Source organism: Macaca fascicularis, chromosome 1 (assembly GCF_037993035.2).
Source record: "Macaca fascicularis isolate 582-1 chromosome 1, T2T-MFA8v1.1".
Lineage (NCBI taxonomy): Eukaryota > Metazoa > Chordata > Mammalia > Primates > Cercopithecidae > Macaca > Macaca fascicularis.
The window spans coordinates 218320169-218327064 of record NC_088375.1 but is presented as its reverse complement, the minus strand read 5'-3'; the positions used below and the strand labels follow the sequence as shown (position 1 = coordinate 218327064).

At 45.8% G+C, this 6896-nt stretch overlaps 1 non-coding gene across 1 annotated transcript; it reads right to left on the bottom strand.

The window, feature by feature from the left end:
- Positions 1–805: 805 nt before the first annotated feature.
- On the bottom strand, positions 806–969 carry LOC123570620 (U1 spliceosomal RNA). The gene has a single exon (XR_006694899.1). It is a non-coding gene; the product is annotated as a U1 spliceosomal RNA (small nuclear RNA).
- Positions 970–6896: the final 5927 nt, after the last annotated feature.

The following is a 6896-nucleotide window of genomic DNA, read 5'->3' as shown; positions in this document are numbered from 1 at the left end:
TTACAGTGCAATTTGAGAAGGGGTATTAAGGAATTTGCCAGGGTACTGACGCGTGTCAGGTGTAAACCGCAGGTTGAGAGAGGGCTATTTTCTGTCCATGAAGGTGGTAAGCGAGGGCCTGAATAAAGAGGGACACCGGAGGACACTGGCACCAAAAATAGGAAAGGGCTGCTTGGAGGTGGGAAGGATGGGTCGGGGTGCTATCTAGGAAGTTGTCTGGCAATGGATGTAGGACGTGTAAGCGAGACCTCAAACAAGAAGCTGTCGCTTAAACAAAGTCTGAAGAAAGACAAGATATGTAAACGGCAGGAGATAGGAGGAAACTGGACCCGGCTCCTCATAAAACTTCCCTCCTATACTTCAGGGAGGATCGCAGCGCATTTCGGCCAATACAGGTGAGACTGCGGTTCTGACCTGTGGGCCTGGAAGACTATGCGCTTAGGGCACAGAAATCCTACAAACCGGGGGCTGCGGTTGGAAGCAGACGCTGTGTAAAACGTGACTGGGGGCTAGAAAAACACCAAGATTTTCACAGAGCATGATAAGCCAAGAGACTGGAGACTTTGGGCCAATCTCTGCAAAAAGCGGCCAGTCTTAGAAAGGAAAGAGCTGTGCAGCTCTCGCTCAAGATACCTTGTGTTATAATCGCTGACATTTCACCTCTGGCGAACAGGCGATATACTACCTTCCTATTCCCAAGCCATCCACTGTTAAGATTACATTTACGAAACCTTAAACCGAAACACTACACAACGGAAAAAAAAAAACTCTTAGCATACGGCCTATTCTTTAAACCACAAAAAGCCAGGGGAAAGCGCGAACGCAGTCCCCCACTACCACAAATTATGCAGTCGAGTTTCCCACATTTGGGGAAATCGCAGGGGTCAGCACATCCGGAGTGCAATGGATAAGCCTCGCCCTGGGAAAACCACCTTCGTGATCATGGTATCTCCCCTGCCAGGTAAGTATGAGTTCCTACACCTCTGCCCCGCCACAGCCTCATACGCCTCACCCTTTACACTCACGGTCACTTGCCACGCGCACTCCCGAGCCCTTCTAGCCCTGACAACACAGCTGGGATTCTCAGGTCCGACCAGCGTTCGTGAACCCGCTCCACGGCATGGAAACTCCTTCGTGGCGAAGCAGCAGGTGGCCAAGCAGCAGCCCCTGCTCTGCCTCATCTACATAGAAGTCGCCCTACTCGTGATGTCACCGACAGTGCCATTCCCAGTCCTCGTGTGCCTGTCTGTCACTCAGCCGCCCAATGCGCTGTAAGAGCCGACAAGGGGAAGTGACGTCTGCGTCTCCCTTTTTCCCTCCCGCCCCGGCATCTGTTCACTCCCAAAGCAGCAGCTCCTTCGCCTGTGTTGCGGAGCAACCTTTCCGCGGCCAGATGGATCCTGCTGGGCACCCTTCTTCAAATAATGGCTTTTAATTCGCAAAAACTCCTGTGCGGAACGTTCGGTTCTCTTCACATCCTTATCCTTGTGATGTAGCATTCCGCTTGAAATTGGAAGCCGTTTAATATCAGAGAGAAACCGTATTTATGAAAGTAAAGAGGCAGGTCGGATGGCTGCAAACCAGCCTTCCTTACTGGTTTTATCACTGGTAATGTTATAAAGACAGTTGTCCAGTTTCATGAATCTTGTTGCTTGTTTTCCAAATTCAGGATTGTAGAAAAATATGCTGCCCCAGAAGAGATGATTGGACACTCTCAAGGGTGGTGTTGGACTTTGTCATCTCTTGGGCAGCCATCTCCAGACCTTAGTCCTTACCTTATGTTAGTTTTTTATATTCTGCAAAGACAAAACCAAAATAATCCAAATTTGACACAAATACCCGGGATACATCTTATTTGAGATGTTTAACAAATGTCTGGATCATCTTTTCTTACATATTACGCAGGAAACACGGTGAAGTAAGCAAAGTTGGGCTGCTCAAGTTAAAGACCATTTGAATATTTAGAAGTAGTTTTGAGACAGGAATAATACGGGGTGGTCACAGGATAACAAATTTTAGGCAGTAAATTCACGTGACTTGAAGCCATGGGCTGATAAGATGCTGAAAAACCAGGGTGTGGACCAAGCTGGCTAAGACTGGACCCAATGTGGTGCTGGATTAGACGTAGGTTTTACCTATCCCCTCATTATATGCTCATTAACATGCTAAATCACACACCCACCACTGCCATGATAGTTCTGAGACCATTATTTGATGTAAAAATGGATGGCACCAGAGTTCCGAGAAATCTCCACTTTTACCTGAGAATTTTCATGAATATTCCATTCCTTGGTTGAAGAAGCCCATCAAGATGAAACCCCAGAACCCATTGTTCTGTCTTGGATATACCCAAACTCCCCTTTCTTGAGTGTGTACTTTTTGCTTTGCAATAAATCTCTTCTTTCACTATTTGCTGACTCATCCTTCACTTCATTCTTGAGGTGGTGTCAAGAGCCTGGACAGCACAGCTGGGGTCGAGATCCCCCCAGTGTCTGGGGACCTCCTGCATCCCACCAGTATCAGATTCTATTCCATTGCTCAAATCACAAAACATCGAGTGGAAAGTTCTCCTTGGAGATCATAAAGTAAAGATTCTGTGGCATGGTGACCAGTTAGGCCACTGGAAGGCATGGCAGAATATTAAAAATGAGGGATTATGTGACATGTAGTAACTGCTGAATACTAAATACTTGATCCAGGCCCCATTCCCTGGAGATTGACAGGGAGACACATTGTCCAGGCAGTAGAGGAGAAATACTTTCTGGGTATCTGACCAGCCTTTGTGGAAAGAACTGGCACCATCCTGCAGATGTAACCGCCTGATGGGTTCTTCCTGCCTAATGTACACACAAAATCAATTCATGGAGACCATGGCATTGCAGTAAAGAGTTTCATTGACACAGGCCAGCCACGACATGTGGGAGAGAGAGTTGCTACTCAAATCAATCTCACTGAAAGCCTGGAGGCAATGGGTGTTTCAGATAGTTTGGTGGGGAGGGGGCTAGGGCTTGGGCGGTGCTGATTGTTGGGGATGAAATCACAGGGATGTGGAAAATGGCCCTCCGGCATTGAGTCAGCTTCTGGGTGGGGGCTAAGGGACTGGTTGATTTTCAGGCCAAATGGTGCCATCCAGTAGTCAGAAATACAAAAGCCTGAAAAGACAACTCAAGAGGCCAATCTTAGGTTCTACAATAGTGATGTTCTTCACAGCAGTTATTGGGGAAGCTGCAAATCTTGCGACCTGTGGAATAATGGCTGGTAATTATTTAACGAGGCATACATCTAAATAGAATTCAGGCCTCTTTCATCCTTCTAACTTGGTGGCCTTTCATGAGTTTTACAGAGCTAATTTAGTTTTGGGGAAGGTTATCATTTAAACCAACCTTTCTGGCTGTCCCCAACCTTTTTGGCACCAGGTACTGGTTTCACGGAAGACAATTGTTCCATGGAAGGGGGTGGTGGATGGTTTCCGGATGAAACTGTTCCACCTCAGGATATCAGGCATTAGTTACAGTCTCATAAGGCTTGCGCAATCTGGATCCCTCACATGCGCAGTTCCCAATAGGGTCCGAGCTCCAATGACCATCTAATACTGATGCAGATCTGACAAGAGCTCAGGTGGTAATGCTTGAAGGCCTGCAGCTCACCTCCTGCTGTTCGACTGGGTTCCTAACAGGCCATGGACCAGTAGCTGTCTTGTGGCCCTGGGGGATGGGGACTCCTGATTTAAACTATAAACTCAATTTTTTCCAAAGATAGCTTGGGAGAAATTGCACAGGAACAAGCAAAGCCAGCTAGCCTGTGAGGCTAGAACCAAGATGGGGCCAGCCATGTCAGCTTTCTCTTACTGTCATAATTTTGCAAAGGTAGTTTCTGAGGGACTGCACTGGACACTTGTTAAAAACATGAGACAGATTTTATTGTATGTACTACAATAGGCAAGAGAGGCCACCAGAGAACTGAGCTCAACCTCAAATACAGCAGGAGAAGTTGAAGATTATAGCCAATTGGCAAGATAAGAAAGTCAGTGGATGGAAAATTACTAAGAGGAACTTGATAAGCTATCAAAAGTGGTTAGGAGGACTCTTGCTAAACTAGACTCAACAGTATTCTTTTCTAAAACTGGACTTGGCAGGCCAAGAACTAACAAAGAAAAGGGCTCAGAGGAAATTACTAAGGTGTGGTGAAAGATGGAGTCCTTGTGAACTCTACACTGAAGCTTCTGCAAATAAACAAAGACCAACCAAATAGAAAAAAGCAAAGGCTATTTATTCCGAGCTTGCTATAGCAGGGAGTCAGTCACTGTGACTTGTGTTTTGGCAGAGACTTGAAGGCAGTCAGAAGGGTGGGAAAGCTTTTTAAAAAGAAAGACTTCAGGTAAGCTTGGACTGCAGGCTGTCAGCATGGTGAAGCTGTAGATAGATGAAGGAAATAAAAATATTTTATCCCAGAATGTATTTCTTTGGCATATTTTAAGATGGCTGTCAGAGAGCCAGCAAACAGAAGTAACTCTGCAAAACTGTCTGTTGTAGGGAAATTTACACCTGCAGAGAATCTGTATTAATCTAGCCTTACCTTGTCAGGATTGAGAAACAAAAATAAGCCCTAGGCCCTACAACCAACTGAACAGACTCCCTCTTGGCTGACAGTACCGCAGAGAAACCTTGAAAGCTGTTTCTGGCTGTGGCAGGCTAGGAGGTCGCACATGCCCCCTAAAAACCCCTCCCTCACTAACTGCCATTATGAGGCAGGAGAACAGCAGAGGGAATTGGAAGTTGGATAAAAGGCAGAATGAGTAAAAGCAGAAACAGAAGCAAGGTGATGGGGTGGGAGAGCAAGAAGCAAGATAAAAGGAGGAAGTTGAGCAGCCAAAACAAAAAGTAAGATTAAAGAAAGCAAGCAAGCCCGGGCTCGGTGGCTCACGCCTGTAATCCTAGCACTTTGAGAGGCCAAGGCGGACAGATCACCTGAGGTCAGCAGTTTGAGACCAGCCTGGAAAACATGGCAAAACCCCATCTCCATTAAAAATACAAAAAATTATCTGTGCATGGTGGAGCACTCCTGTACTCCTAGCTACTTGGGGTTCAAGGAGCATCGCTTGAACCCGGGAGGCAGAGGTTGCAGTGAGCCGAGGTTGCACCACTGCACTCCACACTGGGCAACAGGGCAAGACTCTGTCTCAAAAAGCAAGTAAACAAACAAAAAAACAGCAAGCAAGGACCCCATGGCCGGCAAGTTCCAAACCAGTAAAAGGGCAGCTCCTGAGAGTCAGGCATTGAGAAAAAAGTATCCTTAAGATGACTCCATATGATAATCAACTCATTACAACTCATGCATATGGACTGCATATCATGCATGTACTTAAAAGTATGAGACGGAGGCAACCTGCAAGCACACAAGGGCCAAAGTAACTAAGCAACCGACCTATCAGTCAAAAGACAAACACTGGCTAATGATTGGGCATCCCTGTGAAGAGAAGAAAAACAACCACACATAAAAAGACTCAAAGTACACCAAACTCATACGGATCTCATCTCCCAGAGGCCAGCCCACTCTCCCCAGTCCCGGAGTGTTACTGTGCTTAATAAACTTTTGCTTTGCTTTGCTGCTTTGTGTGTGTCACATACAGTTCTTTTTGGGACACCAAGAGCCTGGAAATGCACGGCACCATCTGGTAAGAATTAGGATGTTTTTCCTAAGGGTTAACAAACCAAGCCTTTGAAAAGACTTGCTTCACTACTGTTATCAACCAACAGCCTGATGCTTTCCCTCCCTTTCGTGGTTTTGACAACACAAGCAAGCAGCATTCCCTCCTAAGAGGCTGTTGACCTAGGAATGATTCTAGCTAGACTACAGAGGATGTACAGTGAAGGTTTTCATGTCCTCTACTTCAGCTTTTGACGTCAGAGGGCCACAAACTCCACTCTCAGATGATTGCTAATGCCACCATTTTATGAACATGGGCCCCACGGAGAGGCACGAAGCTCAACTGCACATCTGCACATTGTTCCTCTTATAAATATTCATATTGCGATATGATTTGGTGCTGCTCCCTTGAAAGATGCATTTGCAGAATGGACTCAAATTAGAAGCATTGTAAGCACTATAATGTAGCAATGGCGCACCCAGCTCTCTACACTATAGAAAGATCTGTGGTGTAGACATTTCCACAATGACACAAGATATGTGTACAAGAATGGTGACTGCAGCATTCTTTGTAATCCTAAAACCATGAAACCAACCTCATCTCAAAAACAATTTTTTTTTTTTTTTTTTAGATGGAATCTCGCTCTGGAGTCCGCTCCAGGCTGGAGTGTAGTGGTGCGATCTCAGCTCACTGCAGCCTCCGCCTCCCGAGTTCAAACAATTCTCCTGCCTCAGCCTCCCAAGTAGCTGGGATTACAGGTGTGTGTCACCATGCCTGGCTAACAAAAACATTTTGAAAAGGGTTAAATAAATCCTGCACAAACTGAGGAATAATACTGTTTTCAAAAATGATGGAGAGGATCCCTATCATGATGAATGATTCCACTGGTCACATTATTGATAGAGCAATCAGGAAATCCAGGCACGTCCTGGAGGTAATACTGGACTCCTACTACTAAAATATGAAAAAATGGAGGCATGTAAATTACTCGTTTAAGCGTATAACAGACTGAATTAGAATTTTATCACACCAGAAGTGGGTTCCTAGGTCTCTGTTTCAGGATTCCTGAGTTACAGCGGTATAAACCCGGTATTTCAGGAGATACCCGGTTAAGAATCTGGTCGGGGAGGTGGGCTGGGCCTTGACATGGATCAGTAAAAAATGAGTGTCTTGGGACTCCGGGAAGATAAAATCCTCTCCATTTGTTTAGTGACTGACAATGCGTGAATGCTTTAAAAGTTCCAAGAGT